The following is a 12,754-nucleotide window of genomic DNA, read 5'->3' on the forward strand; positions in this document are numbered from 1 at the left end:
GAACTCGAATTCTTAAAGTGACCATTTTATTTTACACCAAAATTGAGCAGAAATTTAGAGTAAAGCATTTTAAAATTTCATGAGAATGGTTTGTTGGTAGGTAGGATATATCATTATCAAAGTTGGTTCCTTTTGTCTTATTCATCATTGGTCACTAAACTTTGTTACTCAAAATGCAGATGGCAAGATGGCAAACTGGGCTGTTTACCGCATCTTTAAGAATAAGGATGAAAAGAAATGGCGTGATGAGGGAAATTTAGACAATATATATCATATTAATTTTCTCACAAGGCAGAAGGAGGGAAGTTCAGACTATACATATAATAGAATTGATTGAAAAGGCAGAAGGGGCGGGGTAAAGAGAGAGAGAATATTAATGATTACATAACATCTACTATGACACAAAGTAAAGCCCAGCAGCTCCAATAACTCTAACTGACTCACCAAATAACAAAGCTGCAAGTAAAGCCACTATTGAAGGATGTGAATCAATTATAACCTGCAATATATCCATGGAACATAGTCAAAGTAAACAACATTGCTTACAATCTTGTACTTAGAAAATTTCTCTTATTATTCTACATATTGAACTGGAACATGGTTTTCAGATAATTGGAAAGAGAGATAACCAGCGACATGTGTAAGGCCCTAAGTTCAATTAGGAACAATTTTATGGAAGTTTGAATAAAATTGAAGTTTTTGGCTATGTTTGATAACTGGAAGATTAGAACTGTCAACTTGTGTGAATTTTTAGAGGGTCTTAACGACTTCATTTGGCAAAACTTCCTTCATGAGAGTTGTAGCCCTTCAAGTCTAGAAAATTCTCCAAGTGGTTTCGTGTCGATCCGATATCTGTAGCTCCAGATATCCCCGTTTTAGTGAACGTAGTTCCGGCTGTACAGTGCCAGCGGGATTATTACATTGTTTTTCTTCTAAGTCCGAATTTAATTATGAATTTACCTTTGAGGGCTTAGGTTTTAGTAAGTTTCAGGTCTGATTAGGTAATTAGACTGGTGGGTTAAGGTTGGACTTGGGTCGGGCTTGTGGAAAACAAAACCCTAGCCCACTTGTGGGTTGCATGGGATTTTAGCCAAGGGGGGAAACCCTATTCTTCCACAATCAGAAAACAGAGATACACTACAGCACCTTCACGTGAAAAACAAAGAGAGAACGTGTGAGAGAAGAGAAGGGAGCCGCCGCCCAAGCCACCACCATTGTCGCCGGTCACGCGCGCGAGCAAGGGAGAGAGCGCGAATAGAGAGGGTTTCGCGAAGGAGAAGGAAGGTGAAGGAGACCTGGACAGCAAGAGATTGTTCTTCCAAACTTCATTCTCTTCTTCTTTTCAGACCAAGAACCCAAGGTAAGGGCTGGTCCTAGGATTGGGTAGATTGCCTAGGGTATTTGCCATGTTTTACTATGAGAAAAGTCATGAACATGATTGCTTTTGCAAGAGTTTTGTGTTCATGATGCTTGCTGTTTTTTTTTCTGCCTTGAGATCTTGATGTTTTGCTTCTGATTTGAGATGAAATGTTGATGCCATGATTCTCCATTATTCATCACTACAACTACCGTTTTCTTCTATGACTTTGCTTGATTAAAATGATTGAAGATTTATATGCTTAGATCTGCCTTTTGTGCTAGAATTGATGGTTATCTTGGTTCTGGAAATTTAAGCATGATATATGATATATGATATGTGGTTCTTGCTGCTGGAATATGGTTTAAAACTCTGGGACTTGAATGGTTGAAAAATTAATTTGAAGGCAAAAGCATCTCTGCCAGTTTCCTGTACTGGACAGCGAGTTTTGGAGCTTAATTACACCTAATTCGGGGTCTCAAATGAAAAAGGGATAAACTGGAAAATTGTAGATTTTCGAATTGGCTTTCTATGCATATAAAGAACATAATTTTTGGTCTAGTAATGAGGTCTGGAGGTCGATCTTAGTGACTGTTGCACCTGCTGTTCTTCCTGTACCGGACAGCAAGCTTTAAGGCCTAATATCACCTAATTCTGGATCTCCAATGGAAAAGTGATAAACTATAAAAGTGTAGAGTTTCGAATTATCTTTCCAGTCATGTATCATGTGAATTTTGTGGCTAAGTATTGCGGTCTGTAGACCAGTTTTAGTACACGCTGCACCTGTTGTCCAAAAACACTAAATTTGAGAAATTGTTGGAAATGTTAGTAACATGTGATTAGGGACCTTTGTGAGATTTTTATATGATGATATCTGTAAACTGAGCCTCTGGAATTTGTAAATAATTTGTGAATTTGGGAGGCCCTGATTATTTCTATGCTTTGCATGAAGTTTAGTTGTGACTTGTTTAGGAGGTCGCTCACCCAGCTGTAATTCCTCCTAGTGTGACTGTTATTTCTTGACGTTGTAATCTGATACGATATTAACTCATAAGACTCTAGGATTGACATTAGAGCCTTAAACATCAAGAGAATGAATTTATAACTCGCTTGCAAGTAAATGTGAATAATTTGGACATAGGTCTGGTTAGGACTATGGACCATGAGAACAATGGTTCCGTTAGAGACAAAACGGATAACTTGCACGCGAGGGTGAATGCGATTTGAACCGTGATGTTATGACTTGTGGGTGTCTGACCCATGGTGTGCTGTGGTCGTTCCAAGGAACGCCATGATGTTGTGAGCTTTGCTCATGGTGTTGTTCGTCTGCTGGACGAATGATGTTGGATCCAAGGTGAAAGCTGGTTGTGTGAAGTGAGATTCCGTTAGTAACTGACTCTTTCCCGTAAAAGACATATAATGTACTTATATTATATATGTTGTTGTTGATTTTGTCATTATCATTCTTTTTGTTGGACCTGACCCTGCTTGTTTGCTATGTGTTTATTTGGGGGGGGGGGTAGATGGTCGTGAAGATAATGGCGATGACTCATTCTTGGGAGTTGATGCTACGTGACGTGCCAATACCGGAGGACGACTACACTTCAGAGGAAGAGGAAGAGGCTAAGGAATAGGGTTTTGGTTGAGAGTCTTTTGTTTTCTGTTGGGGTTGAGAGTTTCCGAAGTGTTGGTATCGAACAATTTTATTGCTTAAATTCGAATGAACAAGTTTTGATGTAATCTTTATTTTCATTCAGGCCTTTGATTCGTACTCTTTACAGTTGGTTATTTAAAAAGTTTTACGATGTTGGTTACTTCCGCGTGTTTTTGGAAAGGTTATGTTTCAAGAGTTTTCGTAAAATGAGAGGTTTGTCATTAATTGAAGATTAATAAGTGAATCGACGAAAACTCTTTACGAAAATTGGTTAATTAGTTACTCTTTACGAAAGCTGTGAGATGCTGCTGCTCGAAAACATCAAATTCTCGACACAGTCTTAATGAAAGGATCACAGCCCTAGCTACAAGTCGCGAAATTTCAGTCTGATTGAGGCCACACGGAGCTAACTTAACGAGCTACAACTTTGAAAAAGAACCTAAATGGAGATTTGACTTTTAGGAGGGTCCTGCGAGTGCCGGAAGCTGTGTCATGCTGCTGCTCGAAAACATCAAATTCTCGACACAGTTTGGAATGAAAGGATCACAGCCCTGGCTATAAGTCGCGAAATTTCAGTCTGATTGAGGCCACGCGGAGCTAACCTAATGAGCTACAAGTTTGAAACAGAACCTAAATGGAGATTCGACTTTTAGGCGGGTCCCGCGATTGCTTGAAGCTGTGACATGCTGCTGCTCGAAAACATCAAATTCTGGACACAGTCTGGAATGGAAGGATCACAGCCCTGGCTACAAGTCCGAATTTTCAGTCTGATTGAGGCCACACGGAGCTAACTTAACGAGCTAAATCTTTGAAAAAGAACCTAAATGGAGATTCAAATTTAAGAGGGTCCCACGATTGCCGGAAGCTGTGAGATGCTGCTTGTAACACCCCGATTTCGGTGGTGTCACTTTAGTAACCAAAAAGAAACTAATGCGGAAAAACGTGAATATATTTTTCTTTGATAATACTAGAATCAAGACTGAAAGGAACGCCCGTAGGCAAGAGGATGGAAAAACGCGGGAAAATGAAAGTTTCGCGATTCAGATTTTTCCGGCTTCGTTCTCCGTGAATTCTAAGATAGGTTTTGGCGACATAATTCCAAAACTAAGAAGAGGTTTCCTTGTATTTTAGGTGACTAATACAAAGTCGGTGTAAAACTATTTTACCCGATAAGTTACTTTTTGCAGTGGATGTCGGAAGAGAAAACTTCCTTCTGAAGAAAGATTGAAATCATCAAGAGAAATGGGTGTACGCGTGTGGAATCTTCATTTGAAGCTCCGAATAGAAAAAGTCTTCATTGTCGGGTGATTCTAGGGTTTTGAAATACCAGGGTTTCGGTTTCGGCAAACTTCCGATGATTGGAATCGGACGTTCGTAGATCCTAGAGTTTCGCCTCGAAACGATGGTTATATATGGAATAAGAGAAGTTCTAACATTTCTCTGAAGATTTTTGGAATAAATTCCTACAGTGTTCCAAGGGTGGAACTTAGTCTTTTCCTAAGGTTCTTGTCCTAGGTTTAAGCGAATCGATCGTGCTATACCTTTTATCGATTCGGATACAATCCTTAGACTTTTCCTGAACTTTCTCCTTCATAAATTTATTTCATCCGATAAACTCTTATTCAGGTTTTTCCTTCGCGATACATCAAGCCTAATCGTAAATGGAAATCTCTTCCACTTATTCTAAGCTTAAAAACTTGGGTCTTACATTACTACCCTCCAAAAAGAAAGTTTCGTCCTCGAAACTTAGGGTTCAGTAAAAGCTCCGGATATTATCCCTTGATCTCCTCCTCTAATTCCCATATAGCACCGTCCGTGTCTTTGTTCCAAATAACTTTCACTAAAGCACTCTGCTTTCCCCTCGATTGTTTCATTCTTCTAGTCCCAATGTTGACCGACGGCGTCTCAACAGACATATCATCTTCAACTTTCCGAGATTTAACTACATTCGTAAATGCTAACCCCACTAAATCTCTTATTCGGTTGTAGTCCAAAAGACAATGATAGTGAGACAACCAATCCATTCCTAGGATAACATCTAGGTTCTGTTAAGTCAATCAAACAGTTAGTACTCATTATGAGATAGCATCTAACATGCTATACAATATGATTAAGCAATAACTTCAATCAATTCTAAGCGAAAAATCGCTTGGCAGACAATCAATTTTTACTCTTTGCAGAGTCACACAACCTAGCACAGAAGACCTATTCCCCAAAGACTCCCGAAAGACTCGACAAGCTCTGATACCACAATGTAACACCCCGATTTCGGTGGTGTCACTTTAGTAACCAAAAAGAAACTAATGCGGAAAAACGTGAATATATTTTTCTTTGATAATACTAGAATCAAGACTGAAAGGAACGCCCGTAGGCAAGAGGTACAATCCAAAGGAAAGGTCAAGTGTCCGCAACAGTATCCCTAAAAAATGAGAATAAGTTGGCCCAACGGCCTGAAACAAGACCTCCTAGCCCAACCAACTCTCTGCAATCCCCGTAGAGGAATCACACAAAAAGCTATAGGCGGGAAACTACCCTGTCCCCAAAGAAAGCAATAACGTCCAGAGCTAAGACTCTACTCCTACACTAATCTCATCTCGAGGAGCTCACACTAGCACTAAAACCTACATGCTAGCATGATCGTCGTCCGAATTCGAAATTCAGAACGACCTAGTCTATGTACACAATCCGTCCTCCTCTCGCGACCGCGATGCGCTCCGGTTCCGGCATCTCAAACCTAGTTCCCCCCGAAGGGTGAACCATCGTGAATCAGTCCGCCATAGACATCTGACAAAGGGCGTTTGTCCGCCAAAGCACACACAGAAGACGCGAGGGTCAACTCCAAAGAATTATGTAAATAATAAATCCAATAGATACAGATATAGATAGCTACTTAGGCTTATAAGTTAGGGATAGCATCCTTGGGTTGTATATTTCACAATGAATATAAAAGACAGTAATAACAATTAACATGCATCAGATAAGATTAACAATTATCAATCACACACAGCAACTAAGTCAGTATGCATGTTGCATGAAATGATATGACGGTTAACCCAGTTAACCAAATGCATTCCGGAAAGGGATGGACATCAAACGGATCAGCCCTAACACCAGCCACAGTGGGACCATTTCGGCCCGCGTGCCTCTTACACCACACAAAGGTAGCCAGATCAGCAGTAAACCCGAAGGTCTGCCATTTCGGTCTGCTACAAGAGTCGTCTACAAACGCTCTTACACGGCATTCCGGGTCTTATGACCATTTTGGAAACCGACGAGGTCCAGAGTACGTCCTGTGTTAATACCTCATTAATGTTGCATGAATGCAGGATGATTAGTCAAACAACGTCTCCGAATCTCACTCGACACGTCGCCACGTGTTCTAGCTAAATTAATGTCTCTAAAAGCTTACCCTAAGGTAAAAGTCGATTCTGCGACAAAATACAATAATCATAAAATGAGTGCAACCACTCACGATAACTCTTCGAGTCATCAATGCTCTCACAAAGTCTCACGCTTCAGTGGAGTCTCACGCATTCACAAGGTCTTACGCCTCAGTGAAGCTTCATGCTGTTCACGAGGTCTCACGCCTCAGTGAAGATCCATGCCTTCCACAAGGTCTCACGCCTTAGTGGAGTATCACGCATCCACAAGGTCTCACGCCTCAGTGAAGCTTCTCGGCTCATCCCTTGGATAGCCTATCAACACAACTGCTCCCAGAGCACAAAAGTATCAACATACTCAGAACTTACAGTTTCCCTAGAACTTGGACTCGACGACAATTCTCATTTTCCAAAACTGATATTCAATCCTAAGCTTACATCCGAGATTGTTATCATTATTTAAAGGTTTAGAGGTTGTTTAATATCTTATGAATTTTCCTTGTAAAAATAGTTTCCTTTTAGTCTTATCGCATTTCCTATGAGTTTCAAAGTTCCCATAATCCCAAGTAATTCCCAGAGAATGTCTCGATCCACTTAAAACACTAACAAGGCCCGAACTCCGTTCGTCCCGTCAAACTTTCTCAAACTCTCAAAATAAAATCGGCATGACCTGCCCGTTATTCTTACTCCTCAGTACCACAGATATATGTGCAATAGCATAGTTAAATTAGCACAATATAACAATCAAAATGCATGCATCAACACATCCTAAATTAACCACGTAGCACTTAGCATATATAGCAGATATCACACATCCTAGATTAACCATTTAGCACATAACATGTAAGTCAGTCTCGAAAACAATTAATAGATGACTAATCATCATTGTCGGCCGAAACCTCAGAAAACATTTTTCCCAATCAAACACAAACAAGTGCATAAACAGTAAATCAAGTCGAATTCGTCGACACCTAAAGCATTAACTAATAGTTCAGTGAGAAGCCCTCACCTTAGCCAATTTCCATACTAAGGTGCAACTCCGATCCGATTACATCTTTATTTGCATATGTTGGCTCGATTCCTCCCATTGTGTAGCTTCGATGCAAGGTGCTTCCGTTCATCGTACAGAAATCAAGTTTCTGAAACTTGTCGGCGAAGAGTCGCCAGAGAAAGTTGCGGCTCACGGGGTTGACGGAGGAACTGTCGCCGGAGACACAAAGGAAGGTTGTTCCTTCATCCTTTCGCGACCAGAAACTCAACGGCGCTGTCCGTTTCCCCAAAGAGTCGACGGTTTGCCCAGAAAGCTCAGCCGAAGGTCGACGGTGGTTGTCGGGGTCGTCGAATAAAATGACCCAAATACGAAATTGAAGATAGGGTTTTGCTCTCCTCACGGCAAGGATCATAGCAGTATCCTCTGTTTTTCCATCGGTCGCCGGAGTTGACCGGAAAGAGTCCCGAAGGCGGCAGCGGCGGCGGTCGACGGCGACGGAACGACGATCCGGAATATGGGTTTTGTTGTGGACACCGCAAGGGTTCCAACGGTACTAACCTCGCTGTGAACGGAGGCCCGAGCACACCGGAATCGAAGGTCGAAGTTTTGCGATGTCGACGGCGTCGTTGGTTCTGTTTCACGTTGTCTTCGTTGCTTCCATGGAGATGGTTGTGGTGCTTTTGGCCATGGAGAAAGAAGCTTGTGGTGATGGCTGGTGCTTTGTTTTGAATGGAGAAAAATGATCCATGGTGGTGGTTCCTTGGAGAAAAGAAGAAGAAGCTTTGTGATGGCTTCTTTGTGGCTTGTGCGTGAAGGAGAAGGAGGGACGATGGAGGCTGGATTCCTCATGGTTGTTGCGGTCATGAGGAGGAAAAAGAAAACAAGAAGGAAGAAAGAAAGAACAAGAACATGGTCTGGTGATGTAACTCACGTTAGAGGAAGTAGAGAGAATGGAAAGGTGTGCTGCTTTAGTGAGGAAAGAATGTATATATATAAGAAGAAGAAAAGAATTAGAGAGAATAATGAAAGGGAAGTTTGCTGCAGAATGAAGAAAAAGAAGATTGGAATGAAGAGAGGGAGAGATAAGAACGGATTGGTGGAGGGATAAGGATGAATAGATATTTATCAAAGATATTTTGAGAAGATATTTTGTAAACCGGTACAGATTAGTTTAGATATCGGAGGATTTAACTCATAGAGTTAAGATAAAAATATAAGAGTGATTCCGATTTCTTCCTACTGACTCCAACGTATTTTAGACACGATATTCACCCCGCTGAATCTTCTAATTCTTCAAAGACATATCAGCATGATTTTTGGTTTTCGAGGCTTGCTATATAGAGGATGGAAAAACGCGGGAAAATGAAAGTTTCGCGATTCAGATTTTTCCGGCTTCGTTCTCCGTGAATTCTAAGATAGGTTTTGGCGACATAATTCCAAAACTAAGAAGAGGTTTCCTTGTATTTTAGGTGACTAATACAAAGTCGGTGTAAAACTATTTTACCCGATAAGTTACTTTTTGCAGTGGATGTCGGAAGAGAAAACTTCCTTCTGAAGAAAGATTGAAATCATCAAGAGAAATGGGTGTACGCGTGTGGAATCTTCATTTGAAGCTCCGAATAGAAAAAGTCTTCATTGTCGGGTGATTCTAGGGTTTTGAAATACCAGGGTTTCGGTTTCGGCAAACTTCCGATGATTGGAATCGGACGTTCGTAGATCCTAGAGTTTCGCCTCGAAACGATGGTTATATATGGAATAAGAGAAGTTCTAACATTTCTCTGAAGATTTTTGGAATAAATTCCTACAGTGTTCCAAGGGTGGAACTTAGTCTTTTCCTAAGGTTCTTGTCCTAGGTTTAAGCGAATCGATCGTGCTATACCTTTTATCGATTCGGATACAATCCTTAGACTTTTCCTGAACTTTCTCCTTCATAAATTTATTTCATCCGATAAACTCTTATTCAGGTTTTTCCTTCGCGATACATCAAGCCTAATCGTAAATGGAAATCTCTTCCACTTATTCTAAGCTTAAAAACTTGGGTCTTACACTGCTGCTCAAAAACATCAAATTATCGACACAGTCTGGAATGAAAGGATCACAGCCCTGGTGTAACACCCCGATTCCCAGGTGTCACTTTAGTAACCAAAAATAACTCTACGCGGAAAACAGGTAATTTTTTTTTTTCGTTTGATTCCTTTTAAATCAAGCAATAGAAAATAAAGACATAGCCCAACCGCTAAACTAACCAATATACATCAAATATAAACATGTACAGCCTCAGCTGCACTTCCACATCACGCGCACTCGCAGTGACTCCAAAGTAGTGTGCCCGTAGGCAAATATATACAGATCCAGAAGTGTGAGTAAGAAAGTTATAAGTACAATCCACTAGAAGAGAGTCGGCCTCAAAATGGCCTAAGCAAAAGACCCTTATGGTTCGACTGACTCACTGTGATCCCTCAGAGAGAACCACATAAAAAGCCATGCGTCGGGAACCTACCCTGTCCCAAAAGCGAAACGAATCAGAGCTCTACACAAAACATGACGCCTGCCTAAACCTCACCTCCCAGTACCAAGCCCACAACGATCTGAAGTCGGCAAGTTGAAGCTCAGCTTCATGCGTCGTAGAACTCCTTTCGTCAGACGTCCACGCTCGTCAGTCCGGTCCTCCTTGACCCTTCCCCGGTACGTCTCCTGATGACCCACAAGATCGATCACCCAAGCGGTGGGGGCATGTCGATCAACCAGCTCAAACCTGATCCCCCCCCCCCCCGAGGGAGAGACCATCGAAGCCCAATCCACCGTCAACATCTGGCAGCAGGCCGACCGCCCAAACACAAACATGAAACCAAAGCCAAGGCGCTAGGGTCAACTCACGGAAATAAGTAGATATACACTCAACATGTGATATGGGGTATAGATATATGTTGATATATATATATAAACAATCCTAGCATGTTATTGGCTCTAACAATGCTTCAATAAATCAAACAGCACACGATTCCAGTCAGAATGAATGTATGCGTGAAATGCACAATATGATCCGGATTGTGACGCGTTCCCGTTCGCCACAAGTGAAGCATTCCCGTTCTTCACTATGGATGAACCATTCCCGTTATTCATCCTGGATGAACCATTCCCGTTATTCATCCTTGGTGAACCATTCCCGTTATTCACCGTATGATGAACCATTCCCGTTATTCATCATTAATGCAGTGGTGAACCATTCCCGTTATTCACCATGAGATGCACAGGTGAAACATTCTCGTTATTCACCCGATTGATGCAATATGGTTAGCCAAACATCGAATCATCCTCACCACATAAGTGTTTAGCTCAAACCCAAACTCAAAACAACCCAAGAGTTAGTGTCGGTCAATACAACACAACTCGGAGTAAGCGTCAGTCAATACAACACAACTCCACCAACGAGAACACACAAGGGTTTAGTGTCAGTCAATACAACACAGCCCAAACAACAAAATAACCCAAGGGATTAGTGTCGGTCAATACAACACAACCCCAACAACAAAACCCAAAATCAAAGCCAGAGTCAGTGTCGATCAATACAACACGACTCGGAGTTAGTGTCGGTCAATACAACACAACTCCCACCACAAAACCCACAAACAAAGCCCAGAGTCTGTGCCGGTCAATACAACACGACTCGAACAACACTACCAGGAGTACTAGAGTACTCGGTGACTTTCAATCATCACCATAGCTCACCTTAGTGGCTTTCCCCAATTCCAAAACTCTCCAAACCCACAACCAAAGTCGACTTTTCCCCGTCTTTCGCAATCATTTTCTCCTTTAGGTTCCCTATAATTATTCGTTTAGTAAAAACGTTTCGAATTGGATTAGTCAGGTTATGAGTTTATTTCTCAAAGTCTAAGTCTCCCAAAGTCTCTAGTTTTCGAAATTCTAATCTTTCTAAGTTTCCAAAAACCCTCCAAAAGAAGTTTCCCGGGGAAAGTCTAAGTATACAAACGAATCCCAACAAATGGCTAAGTCTCAAACCCCACATTTGAACTTGCCAAGGGTTGTTCATCCAACCCGAAATATCAAAGATCACCAGATCAATGAATCTCCACTCCGAAGTCGCGTCAAAACGCACCATCCAACAATATCACAATATCACAAGTTATGGAAAAGCATCATTGTAACACCCCGATTTCGGTGGCGTCACTTTAGTAACTCAAAATAAAATAAAGCGGAAAAACGTGAATTATTTTTTTTCGACAATATACTAAAGACAAAAAGCAATAAAACTCCCCAACAAAAGATAAAAGGAACCACTATACAACTATATATACATGCCTCGTGTCGGGTGACAGAAAAGAGTAACGCCCGAAGGCAATATGTACAGTCCAAAATAAAGATGCTGTGTCCGCAACACTAACCTACAAAAACTGAGAGCAAGTTGGCCCAGCGGCCTAAGAAAAGACCCCCTAAATCCAACCAGCTCTCTGTGATCTCCATAGGAAACCACACAAAAGCTACCGGTAGGAAAACTACCCGGTCCCCAAAAACGGAAGCATGACGGTCAGAGCATCGACACAACTCCTACACTATCCCTACCCGAGGAGCCCACACTAGCACTCGATCCTACATGCTAGCGCGGTCGTCATCCGAATCTGCATCCAGGACGACTAGGTCGGCGTACTCAACACTGCCCTCTCTGTCCACCCTAATGCGCTCCCGCACTGGTCTCTCGGGCTCGGGGCCCGGAACGAGATCCGCAACGACAGCAGCAGCAGTAGACGGACTAGACTCCGTCGAAGCCCCACCTACTGGCAACTCCTCAGAAGGGTCCTCATCATCTGAAGGAGATGGTGGCGGTGGAGGTACTCCCAAGCCGGGTCCACAGTGTACTCCTGGAGGCAGGTTGAAGCTCACTATGTGCCTCCTCATCACTCCCTCCGTCAAGCGTCCAAATCGGTCGACACGGTCCTCCATGATCCGACCGGTGTAGGTCGCACGGTGGCCCTCGGGATCGACCACCCATGCACCTGGGTCGTCTTGGTCAAGCATCTCGTACCTGGTCCCCCCTGACGGGCTGACCATGGTAAACCAATCCCCCATACTCATCTGACAAATGGCGTAGTCCGCCCAAACACACACAGCAGACGCGAGGGTCAACTCCAAAGAATTATATAATTAATAAAACCAGATATAATTATAGGATAATAAATACTAGCCTCTCAGGCTTATAAGTTTTGGGATAGCTTCCTAGGGTTGCATGTATCACAATAAATATAAAGAGCCATAAAAACAAGTAGCATGTCTCAAAAATAGGATAAACAGTTACCAATCACACTCAGCAACTAAGTTAGCATGTATGTTGCATGAAATGCAATGCTGGGTAACAA

At 42.1% G+C, this 12,754-nt stretch overlaps 1 long non-coding RNA gene across 1 annotated transcript; it reads left to right on the top strand.

Annotated features, from left to right (window-relative positions):
- Positions 1–800: 800 nt before the first annotated feature.
- On the top strand, positions 801–3,171 carry LOC130713957 (uncharacterized). Its single transcript, XR_009011083.1, has 2 exons — positions 801–1,360; positions 2,881–3,171. It is a non-coding gene; the product is annotated as an uncharacterized LOC130713957 (long non-coding RNA).
- Positions 3,172–12,754: the final 9,583 nt, after the last annotated feature.

This window comes from Lotus japonicus, chromosome 4, assembly GCF_012489685.1.
Source record: "Lotus japonicus ecotype B-129 chromosome 4, LjGifu_v1.2".
In the NCBI taxonomy this organism is placed as follows: Eukaryota; Viridiplantae; Streptophyta; class Magnoliopsida; order Fabales; family Fabaceae; genus Lotus; species Lotus japonicus.